The 12,746-nt window shown below is 35.8% G+C and overlaps 1 protein-coding gene across 1 annotated transcript in view; it reads left to right on the top strand.

The window, feature by feature from the left end:
• LOC106084419 (probable G-protein coupled receptor Mth-like 1) overlaps positions 1–12,471 on the top strand; it is a 60,396-nt gene extending 47,925 nt beyond the window's left edge. The window contains exon 3 of the mRNA XM_013248090.2: positions 11,813–12,471. The gene's annotated coding sequence lies outside the window, so the exon portion shown is untranslated. The remainder of the gene's footprint in view (positions 1–11,812) is intronic.
• Positions 12,472–12,746: the final 275 nt, after the last annotated feature.

Genomic DNA, 12,746 nt, shown 5'->3' with positions numbered 1-12,746 from the left:
AAATTTTAGTAAATACGCCCTTATAAGTGTAACTTCGCCCTTATAAGTGTAAATATGGGATCTATATCTGAACCGATTTTTACCATAATTCATAGCGTTTGTTTTTAGCGTTTGTTTTCATAGACTGTTTAGCGTTTGTTTTCATAGCGTTTGTTTTTAGGCTTAAATAGTGATTTGTGAACAAATGCAATTTGCACCTTGATTACAAAGAAACTACAGACGGATAGTCATCACAGAAAGGATATGTGGCAGACAGTCATGGCTAAGCCGAATCAGGAAGAAATTCTGAGTCGAACTTTAAATTTAATCACAGTCACAGTATTGGTGCAATGTACTATATGTTTTTTAAAATAATAAATTCTATATAAATGTGGAAAAGGAGAAAATAAAATCTAGGTTCAATTAAAAAATTTGTTGAAATCTGTCGTATAAAGAAATTTGTGTTATTGGTTAACAATTTTGCAATTTGGATTTTTGATAAGAAGCTCAAGAATAAAATTAAAGTGGTTATAACCTCCATAAACCAATTATTTGAAAGTTGCCCTTTCTTTTAAGCCACTTTTTTACTGCTGTAATAAAAATAAATAATTCATATTCTTCAGACGAATATATACCACGTTTGCATTCTACAATTTCCTCGAATTTGTTGCGTTTGGAATTTGTCTATCCCAATTTCAGCGTTTTTCACTATTTCTGCGTAACGTTTTTCACAATAAATTTTCGTTTTACTATGCAATTATAAATCATAAAAAAGATACACCATCCATTTTTCTCGATATATTTTTTTACTTACGACACTTTGTTTATGTATATGATAGAAGCGAGACACATATTTGACTCATTCTCACTTCTATTCGCAATGTATATATAGAATATAATCTTGATCTATGCACAATTTATACTATTGAATAACAATTTAATTCGTTATAAATATGTTCAATGTATGCCTTGTTTACTAATCACTTGCCGCGATCCAAAGGAAAATCGGGTTTCTATATCAAAAATTATTGAAGCAATTAACACCTTGTTTGAAAAGTTTTTTATAGGTCAATACCATAAGTAATCGGTCGAATAAAGGTCTATATTTTTTCCATGTAAGTTAGATTGAAAAGAGGGTGCAAATATTAATCCGCCCCAAGCCACTATGAACATTAGGGTGATGACTTTTTTACAACCTTATATCTCTGTTCCATATATTGATGAGTTTTTATTTTAGAATATAAATATAAATAAAATTTTACATATAAGGTGATTCGCAAAAAATCTCGCCCACAAAATGTGGTTTCTGCGTGATCTTTTACTGTTTAATAGACAATTCATTCGTAATTTTTGAGAAAAAAAAACCAAAAAGTTATCAACCTAATGGACAATTGACTTGCCGGCCAGAAACGTAGTGTAGGCAAAGAATCCTTGTTGAATACTTATTAGGGCAATAACTTTTATACAACTTAGTTTCCCTGCATCATATTTTAATGGGGTTGTATTAAAAATTAAAGAAAATCTTAAATATTAGGAGATCCAATAAAAAACCTCACGCACAAAATGATTAAGAAAATTTAATTTGCGCGCGACATTTTTCAATATTTTTTTTAGTCATTAATAGGTGAAAGTTCATTCATTTTTGCAACAGAAAAAAATTTTTTTATAAAAAAAATTCAAAAATCATCACCCTTTGGATATACACCTAAGCCAGTAATCGGCTTGTTGTGCACTCTAAATACTAACAAAAAAAAAACTCGAAAAACAAAGTCTATGTTAAGAATTCCGTGCTACTTACAAAATCCTTAATTGTTTTCCATACCACGCCCCTAAATTGGTTCAAGTCTGGAATTGTTTCCCTTCCTAAGTGGCAGGGTCTGTTAGCTGCGAAAGCCGGGCAATGATATGAGAAATGCTCCAACGTCTCATCATCCGCATGCCGTACAAATCCTATCACTTGCCGCACCGATTTTGCATAAGTGAGCTCATAGTCCTATGTGTCCCGTTATGATATCAAAAGCTACACTGATCTTCTTCTAATTCCATTCAGTAATAGCCTCGTCTTTTCACGATCCGGATCTCCCCATAGGATCGTGAGAAGACGAGGCTATTTCTGATAGGAAATAAGAAGGAGTACTTAGTTTACCAATTTCATGCCGGGACCTTAAATACTTAACTGGATTCTTTAGGCGTCGTGTCGGCACGCATTATAGGTAATCTATCGCAATAATATTTCGTTGTTTTCTTAATGGGATCAAAAAGGAAATAAATGGAGGGTATGCGTTGCTCTACTTGTCAAAAAAAATCTCCTTAATAGCATGTCACGGGCTAATGTTTATACCCTTCAATGCTGTAAGCCATATTTTTACACCATTAGAATTTCGCATGTGAAGAACGTTTATGTCTTCCGACACCAGCTTAAAATCCAGGCCTGATAAGAGACATACCCCTTAAAAAAATTGATTCCGTGCTTTAAGTTTATTAGTCTATGAGTCCATAAGTCTCATATTTTATCATAATTGCTTAAAATTAGGTTCGAGGAGTACACTCATGCCCTCTTACCTCCACGTATACGCCGCCCCAATAAAAATCAAGCTCCCAATGTTACTTCTTCAAACTAATACAAAAGTAAACTGAGTAAAATTTCACATACTAGAAATTTTTAGTAGAATCCATTGTGGCGGCTAGCCATAAATCGATTTTTTTTTAATATGGACTATGTTACCCCCAGATTCGCATTTGAACTGTTTTAGCATCAATCAATCAATCTGTCCATTGATATACAAGTTTAGATAAAAGTATGCAAAATAGATATTTTATTCTCTCTAGTTTTAGTTCTCGAAATGGGCGTCTTTGGAATTCTCCTTTGAGTCTAATAGTCGAATGATCGAGTGTGTAGTCGATCTATCAGAATTATACTGACTTATTTATCTTCTCCTAAATTGCAACCCCATGGGGAACCTGCTCAGCCGGCTGACTTTGTCATGTTTTATTTTTTTTTTTTTTGTGTTTGTTATTATTTCTTTTTTTACAAGTGACTAGTTTTACTGCCATGGGTGGAGCTCTTTCTTGGTTACAATATGTTGTTAAGTTTACTCCATCCCACTGAAAAAGAAATGTATGCGAATTTGGTTTATGGTGCCCCTAACATACATGTAAATGTGTCTGCGCCGTCGTTTGAGCACCGGTTGTTAATGGAAGCTCTTGCGTAATGCAAAATTTAGTAACAGCGTTTTTTATCGTTTTCCATCTTCGAAATGTTCAAAGTTTATGCGGTCGAATGCGGTTGTTGCGGTTTATATTATTGCTATTGTTGTTGCAGCTGATGGGTACTGTTGGCCAGTTGGCCTTTGTAAGCTGAACTCGAGTTGAGTTGCACGCATAGCACGAACTGAGTGCATTGGATAATAAGGCTTCTCATATGAGCAATTCCAAGCTAATTTCACATATCGGTGAGAATAATTTTTGACTATAAATCACCCAAGTTTTTTCAACTGTAAATATTTAAATGAACTCTTTTAACACCAATTTTGTTTAGACTTCTTGTGAGTCATTGTATAAATTATGGACAGATGGACGATCTGACAGCTGTGAAATTTCAACATCTAAATACAAACAATGCCGTAGAATTAGCATCACATTCCTCTGGCTAATTTCATCACCATGGCCAATAACAATTAAACCAGTCGATTGTAATGGACCACTCGCACAACAATTCAGGATAATACGAAGCAATTAACAAAGACTTCTTTGGCAAATATTGAATTGGGTTTTCGACGTCGACATCGATCTAGACGATTTGTTTTTGGGCAAAAATTTAAGTTTTAGGCATTTGTGATGAATCATCAAAATCTAATAAAATTTATGATCTTATACAAATTTAATATACATATAATAAGCATAAAGTGTACGGAAGTAGAAAGTATACAGTATTTTGCAAAAGTTAAAATTAAAATTCAGTTTAAAATATCTTAATCGGGTGAATTTGCTTGTAGTCGACAAATAGATGATACATTTCTATCTACCTATCTGTTTTTCGTCTATGTTTATTTGTCTACAAAGGCGGGTATAATTTCTGAGAGCAAGAGACAAAGACAATGTATTTATATTGGTTCATCTGTTCAGATTTATTTATAGCTTTTACGTATGCATGTTTACTAGATTTTTACTAACATTCCAACGTAATGCGCATTTCTTAATAAATCTTCACGATATTCGTTCTAAAACGTGTGAGTATTGTGGAAATAGGATCACGCTCTAATAAAGGAAGTAGGAAGGTCTCTAGACAAAAGTTCAGCCTCCAGCCTCCCCTTGCTGACTTTTTTTTTTGGGAAAAATTCCATCAATATTGTGTCTATAAGAAAATTGAATCGGTATGTTCTTCGATCTGTCATTTGAGGAAATATTATCGGCTTTATTTAAAGAATATATGACTTAAATTTTATATTCTCGACCGTTTTAACCGGGTGATAAAACAAACATATTTTTCGCATAGTTTGAAAACCTGTTTTAGGAAAAGGCCAGTTTATTGTTCAACAACCGAGGTAAAATGCAGTTGAGAGACACAAGACTCGAGGATGAAAAATAGGACGAAGAATACAGATAGAGAGAATCCAGGCACGGAAAAAAGTGTTAACCCATAGTCTTGTATCCTGTTCTCGCAATTGCGGAGCAACGACACAAAAGATGCCCGACCGCCTCCCACTCCCTTTCGTCATCACTTACCCTACAGAAGTCCACCTCCCACTGTGTCCAACACGACGTCAAAGATCAAATTGTGATCTTTTTGTTTTAATTAGTCAATACTAAAAATGTGCATATTCCGTATATTATGCTGTTTGTATTGCTTGTATGCCAATTTTTGTCCAACCTCTTGGGCACATAGTTCAAATAAATATTACTTAAGTTTGAATAAGTGATCTGAGATTTTATGCAGATCTATTTTCTTAATCTCTGTTGCTATATATGTAAGCACACTACTCTATAAAAAAAACTGGACATTTTGATTGACATTTTTTCGAAATTTTTTTTTATTCCAGGGTATTTTAAGTGTATGGCTCTGATTTAAATAAAATTATAAAACAATCAAACTTACATACTGATAACAACCATAAAATTTATGTGATGTAGTGCTATGCTCTATGTAAGGGCATTTACTGTTTTATTCTACCAAATAGCTTGGTATGCATATATATTAGCATTATATCTAAATCTGATTTGAGTTACTTAAAATTTATCACATGTTTCCTCATTTACCAATATTTGTGGTATATTGCGGTCTAATCGGTTGATAAATGTAGGACAACAGCATTTACAAGGAAAATCTATAAAACTGTCCCAATACATACCTGGACCAATTTTTTTAAAACTCCCCATACATTTTCTCTTAAGCTTCAACAACATTTTCAGCAATTTTCTGCCCAATCGGTTGTTTAAAATTGATGTTGTGTCACTTTAAAGGGATATACCAAAAACTATATATATTGGAACTATATGGAAATCTGAACCGATTTTTTGGAAATTCACAATATATCTTTTCCCACACAAAAAAATATTGACCTATATTTGACCGATTAATGAGAAAGAGACCGATAAACCAGAGGGATGCACAGTTTGTGCCCAGACTTTAAGTAATGGTGGCGTTTCTGACTCAGATTCAGACAGCGACAGAGTCAATGAAACAGTCATCCCAGCCGAATCGAGAGATGGGGGCAGCGGAATGACGGCGGAAGTGAGCGATGGCTTTGCTAAGATCACAAGCAGACCGAGAAAGCGATCCGGGGCACAACGAAGGAGACATAGGAGTATGTACCGACAGCGCAATCGGGCGAAAGTGCCGGATGCTGGAAGGGATGGAACTGACATTCCAAACACTTCTACGGAATCTGGAAAGAGAATCAGATCTCCCGAAAAGCATAACACTGCTAATATGCTGAAAAAGAAAAAGAGCTCCCCACTTCAAGTTCTCTGGGAAAATGAAGACTCCAAACAGTGTCCTGCAAAGGTAGACAAAGTCGGAACAGGAACAAAGGAAGCGCGAATGGCCCCCGAGTCTTCATGGAGGACTGTGAATTCCAAAAGGATGCCACAGCCATCACGGAAGGGGAAGATGATCGCTGAGAAAGCTAAGGAGCCGCCCTCTTACGCCGGAACGGCAAGGAAGCACAACAGAGATGAGATGACTTATGCAGTTATCGATATCGGCTGTGCATCCGGTATGATTCTACCAGATCGTCGGTCCCAGGTAAGGCATTTGGTATACAAACGGGTTATCGAACATGTGTTGAACTCTGAAGGGGGTCCACCCAAACGAATTATGAGCTGCAAGTTTAGAGGGGACATCTTAACGATGCGCATTGCGTCAGCGGAATGTATTGATACCGTCAAAAAGCTCGTTGAAAGTATCCACACTCCCTGGGGCGCAAAGCTCTACCTTATGAGAAAGATGGACATCCCACAGCTCACAAAGGCGACGCCTTCATCAAGGATGTGGGTGGCGAACACGCGACGGATCGCATGATGGAAATTTTGAACAAGCAAACCCAAGATTTGGTCGTAGAAAATGGGAGATTTTCTACAGGGAGGAGAAGGAGGAAGGAACTCTCCTTGTAGTTGGCATTGATCAAGTCTCCGTGACAAGTTTGGCTAAGACTAAAGGCATGGCGTACTACGGGGCCATGGCGGTTTTTTTCAAGATTGGGAAGACTAGAAAGGCAAATACACTCACATTGAGCCATCTGGCGGTGCAGTGGCGGGACACTCGATAACGCCTGACGGACAGTGGGCCGAATCACTCTTTCAACATTGGGAAGACTAGGATTAGCAAAAATCCTAACACTAAAACATTAGATTAAATTATGTATTTTTCCCAGGGTTGTCAACGTCGGATGCAACAGGGAGACGGTGGAGCATACCTTACATCACTTTATCTGCCTTTTGACTCTCCGATACCACCACTTACGTCGGACCTGCAACGGTTGGTTGGGAGAGCAAAACAGACTAGAAACGAGGTACTAATAGGGTGCGATGCGAACTCTCACCACATTTCGTGGGGTAGTACCAACACTAATAAGCGGGGCAAAGCCCTGGCAGAATTCTTGAATACCAACCACCTAATAACACTTAATAATGGTAACACCGCTAGCTTTGTTATGAACATTAGAGAGGAGGATTTGAATTTGGCAATACATTCGGATAATCTATTCGATGAGGTTCAGGATTGGAGGGCCTCCATGGAGCATTCCTTTTCAGACCATCACTACTTTAGGTTTAGAATAGCACGGCCAACGTCGAATCCGATAAGCTTCCGTAAAAAGTTGAAAACCAACTGGCCAAAATTGGGAAGGCTACTCAGAAGAAGACTTAGGCAAGACAATTTACATTATCCAAGCACAGAAGACATTGACGAAAATGTCAATAGGATTACGACTGCACTGGTGGGGTCCTTCGAAGATAGTTGTCCTCTTCAGGAGAGGAAATCAGCCCAAAAAAAATCCTGGTGGTCTGGGGAGATTCGCAACATTGGGAAAGAGGTCCGGAGGTCTTATAACAGTGCTCGTCGTAAAAAAGCGGAAGTATATTAGAAATGTGTATTACATACGGCTCAAGGAATACAATAAGATAACCTCCTGGAAGCTTTTCTGCGAACAGGTCGATAGCATTAATGACGCCGCCAAGATAAAAAGTTCCTCTCAAAAACCCATGCCCAAACTGAAACGTTAGTAGACGACATGGGAGTGAGAGCAAACACAACGGAGGACATGTTGAGGCTTTTGATAAAAACGCATTTTCCACAGGATACGACGAGACTCACCGAGATACCCGAATCGTGGAATTATAAGGTTGACCGAAGGCTTATCATATTGGAATTGACCATAAAGAAGCCTTGAGGAGCTTAGTACCATTTAAGTCATCCAGACCTGATGGAATATTTCCGGCGTTACTACAAAAGGAGGCGAACTATCTGGCGAGGGATATAATACTTTTTAGGGGTATGGATCCGACCCAGCTATGCAGAAGGGACGAAAGGGTCTTGCAGATGGCATACGACTGGGCTAGACCTAGGGGTCTTAATGTTAACCCAGAGAAGACTGAAATATATCTGTTCGCCAAGAAGACGAAGGTGGGCCATTTCGACCCACCACGTTTCCTCTACAAAACGATTTCGATATTTGACAATGTCAAGTACTTAGTGATCTTGGATAGGAAACTTAATTGGATGTATCACATTCAGGAGCGTACTGAGAAGGCTCACAGATGTTGGGCACTATGTAGACGGAGTAGGCTCGAAATGGGGCCTGAATCTGAGGATAGTCCAGTGGCTCTACAGGAGCGTGATTAGCCCAATACTTACTTACGCCTCAGTAGTTTGGTGGACAGCGATGGAGAAACAATGCAAAAGTGTAAGGATCATACAACAGGTTCAGAGAACATGTTGTCTTGGCATAGGCGCAGCGTTGAGGACTACGTGCCGGGCCATAACGGAGTAAGGGGGAGGACTGCCGCCAATAAACTTGGTTAATCCCTAACACTGTGTTAAGTATTTAACAATGTGGAACAGCGAAACAGTCGTAGGACGGCGAAAATCTTATGAGGTGTGTCTGTTATCACTGGCTCTTAAGTGGGACATAATCGCAGACATGAACCAAATTAGGGACGTGGCATGGAAAAAGATTAAGTATTTTGGAAGTAGCACCGAATTCCTATATAGTGGCATGGGGCGGATTAATATCTGCACTCCATCCATCAGTCTTATCCATTGGGTAAAGAAGTGAGAATGAGTCAAATATATTGCTCGCTTCTATTATATACATACATACACAAAATATCAAGAAAGATAGAAATTATAGCTTATTTAACTCCCCATAAAATATAATTTATTTAATTATAATTGCAAAGTAACAAAAAAAATTTGTGAAAAACCTTACGCTGAAATATTGAAAAAACAAATTAGAATGTGAACAAATAGAATGGACAAATTCCAATCGCAACAAATAGGAGAAAATTGTCGAATGCAAACGTTGCATATATAACAAATAAGTTTTATTGATTTTATCTTATTTTAATAGATTATTATCCATATAGAGATATATTGACTTGGAAAACGACGCTGAGGACGGAAGATAACATTTGTGTTAGATACACATGGTTCTGTAGGCAAATGCTAAGATTGGTATTTATTACGATTCATTTTAAATATTTATATAAATATATTTGTTTATAATACTCTTCACAGACCGTGTCCCCGTCAATGAAGAGAGATTCAAAATTTTTTCCTTTTAAGTATAAAGTGTATTTATATTTTTAAGCAATATATTTCATGTCTTATATTCAATTTAATCCAAGGTATTAAAGAGTTTTTTGTTCGTGTCAAGAACATCAATTTTTTTTAAAACAGTAAAAAAGTTGCTTAAAGGAAAGGGCAACTTTCAAATATTTGGTTTATGGAGTTAATAACCACTTTTATTGAATATTTGAGCTTATCATAAATCCAAATTGCAAAATTGTTTATCAATAAAACAAATGTCTTTATAGGATCGATTTCAGCAAATTTTTTTGTTGAATGTACATATTTTTTAATTTAACCTAGTAATTAATTTTTTCTCTGCAGGTATCGGCAACATTTTTAAGTATTTTAAAATTGTTTAGAATTATAAACTAAAATCAATCCGGACCAAATGACCCATTTGCAACGGCCAACGACCTACATCAATAAGAAGTATCTACGAAAATTTTCCTGGGGATAGCCTCACTCGTTCGAACGTTATTGTGATTTCAACTATCTGTTCAACGGATGGACGAATATGGGTAGAAGAACTTAACCCATTAACGACGAATTCGTAGAAATATATCCAAAAATAGGACTGTCTTAGAAAAATTCTGGCTCGACTTAGGAAAGTGGTAATCTAATGAAATTTGTATTGAACGAGTGAAAACAAATTGTTCAAAACAATTTTCCCGTCATATAAGGTTATATTTTGGGAGAAAATTTCCTTGTCGAAAGTTGGCAATTTTTTTGTAGCTCAAAAAATCAAACAAAAAATTTTCTTAAATTTCTTAAGAGTGAGATTTTTGTAAACCGTTAATAAATTAATGACGATAATCCCACTACACATTTCTTCGCTAAATGGTCATAGAATATTGAGAAAATTATTTCTTTTCTTAAAGCATATTGGCTTAGGCAATGAAATGATTTTTTTAATTATAATTTTTTTTAATGTTTTTAAAAATCAGGTGCTCGGAGTCGATTCCGGAATCGGAGTCGAGCAATCTTCCTAGAGTCGGAGCTCCAAAAATAATATTTTGAATGCTGATTTGAATTTGAATAATATTTTGAATGCTGATGTTTGAAATTCAGCAGCCTTTTTAAGGTTTTGGTTTTCATTCCTTTGCCCTTGCGGTTTTGGTTTTTACTAACAAATTGGTTTTAGTGTAGTTTATTTATGTTTAGTCCCTTTTTTAACCGATCTCGGATTAATCTTCTTAAGATATAAAAAGGGCAGAAAAAATGCCATCACCACATTTTCAAATTGATTTTGAAAGCGAAAGTTCGGAATCAAATGGTTAAAGATATTTTACTGCAATTCAATCTACAAAATAAAATTCGAAGATTCTGAGAGGGCATGTTACGTACACTTCCCTTATACCCTACGAATTTTATTGCTATACCGTCTTTTTATAAACTCAAAATATTTCAGATACAGATTTTGTATTATTATTTCTACATTTCCTTGGTTTGCATTTAAAAAAACGTAAAGTATTGCCGAGTAAAATAAAAATTACTCTAATTTTTTTTTTATGTGGTTGATAAATTTCCTATATTGGCTGTTAAAGACGATGGTTTGTGGTTGTGGGAAAATTGGCTTGTCGAAAGTTGGCAAATTTTTTATAGCTCAAAAAATCAAAAAAAAATGTTCTCAAATTTCTTAGAAGGGAGATTTTTGGAAACCGTTTAAGAGTCTTGTTGCATTTGATGGTTTCTATATTAAAAAAATAAACTAATAACGATAAGCCCACTACTTTTGAAAGCAGTTGCGGTTTTATGTCAAATTTATTAAAATCCACATTTCTTCGCTAAATGTTCATAGAATATTCAGTTATTCAATTATTTCTTTTCTTTAAGCATATTGGCTTAGGCAATGAAATGATTTTTTTTAATGTTTTTAAAAAATTAGGTTCTCCGAGTCGACTCCGGAATCGGAGTCGAGCAATCTTCCTAGAGTAGGACCTTCAAACATTAATAAGATGTTAGTAAATATTTTGAATGCTGATGTTTGAAATTCAGCGGACTTTTTGAGATTTTGGTTTTTACTAATAAATTTGCTTTAGTGTAGTTTATTTATGTTTAGCCCCTTTTTTAACCCATCTCCGAATAATCTTAAGACCCCCCATTTTCATCTGGAATATAGTATAAGAAGTGCAGAAGAACTGCCATCACCACATTTTCAAATTGACTTTGAAAGCGAAAGTTCCGAATCAAATGGTTAAAGAAATTTTACTGATATTTAATTTACAAAATAAAATTCGATGATTCTGAGAGGGCATGTTACGTGCACTTCCCTTATACTTTACGAATTTTATTGCTATACCGTCTTTTTATAGACTCAAAATATATCAGATACAGATTTTGTATTATGGCAGCCCTTACCGACGAAGAACTTCAACTACGTACAACCGGCGGCCATGGGATGTTATGTGGTAATTTTCAATTGCTCTTTTATATTTTCGTAATAAATGCAAAGATTATTTTTATATTAAAATTGTATGCTATTTTTTTACTTGCCTTAAATATATTATATGTATATATATATTTTTTACTTCTGTTTCTTTGCAGACCGGCGTAGTTATTGGAAGGAATTTTCGCGGACAAAGGCAAAATACATCAGCCAAATTATTCCGTTAATAAAACCTCTGCTCATCTTAAACAAAGATTTGAACACACACCAAAAAAGTATAAAACGCAACAAGCCATGGAAGAGACTATCATAAATTACATCGATGCTATGGAAGGGTTGCCAGCATCATTCACATCTTCATCACTGTAAATATGTGATTATTATCATTAATCATGATTAATCTGCTCTGCAAAATACTATAAAGGATCCAAAGATCGAAGGCGAGCATGACCCCTGTGTTTTCGGAAATTTGTAATGATGATAACGATTACCATCATCATCATTATCACCACAATCATTTTTTAATGTAGTGAAAATGATTTTCAACTCTTCCTCTTTGAATGAATACTTATGGATTTAAATTCCATTATTAACCTGTTAACGAAATATGAGTTTATTTAGCCGATACTTGTAAACAGTATTTTATAGATGTCTATGTTTTAAGAAATCCACCCCACCCACGGAATTGAAAATCCTACCTTAACTCTATCCCCAGGCGCCAATTCGATTTGACCAACCAAGTATATAAAGGGTGATTTTTTTGAGGTTAGGATTTTCATGCATTAGTATTTGACAGATCACGTGGGATTTCAGACATGGTGTCAAAGAGAAAGATGCTCAGTATGCTTTGACATTTCATCATGAATAGACTTACTAACGAGCAACGCTTGCAAATCATTGAATTTTATTACCAAAATCAGTGTTCGGTTCGAAATGTGTTCATTCACCGTAACGTTGCGTCCAACAGCATCTTTGAAAAAATACGGTCCAATGATTCCACCAGCGTACAAACCACACCAAACAGTGCATTTTTCGGGATGCATGGGCAGTTCTTGAACGGCTTCTGGTTGCTCTTCACTCCAAATGCGGCAA

Source organism: Stomoxys calcitrans, chromosome 4 (assembly GCF_963082655.1).
Source record: "Stomoxys calcitrans chromosome 4, idStoCalc2.1, whole genome shotgun sequence".
In the NCBI taxonomy this organism is placed as follows: Eukaryota; Metazoa; Arthropoda; class Insecta; order Diptera; family Muscidae; genus Stomoxys; species Stomoxys calcitrans.
The sequence above is the reverse complement of the archived record's forward strand: the minus strand, read 5'-3'. Positions and strand labels throughout refer to the sequence as shown.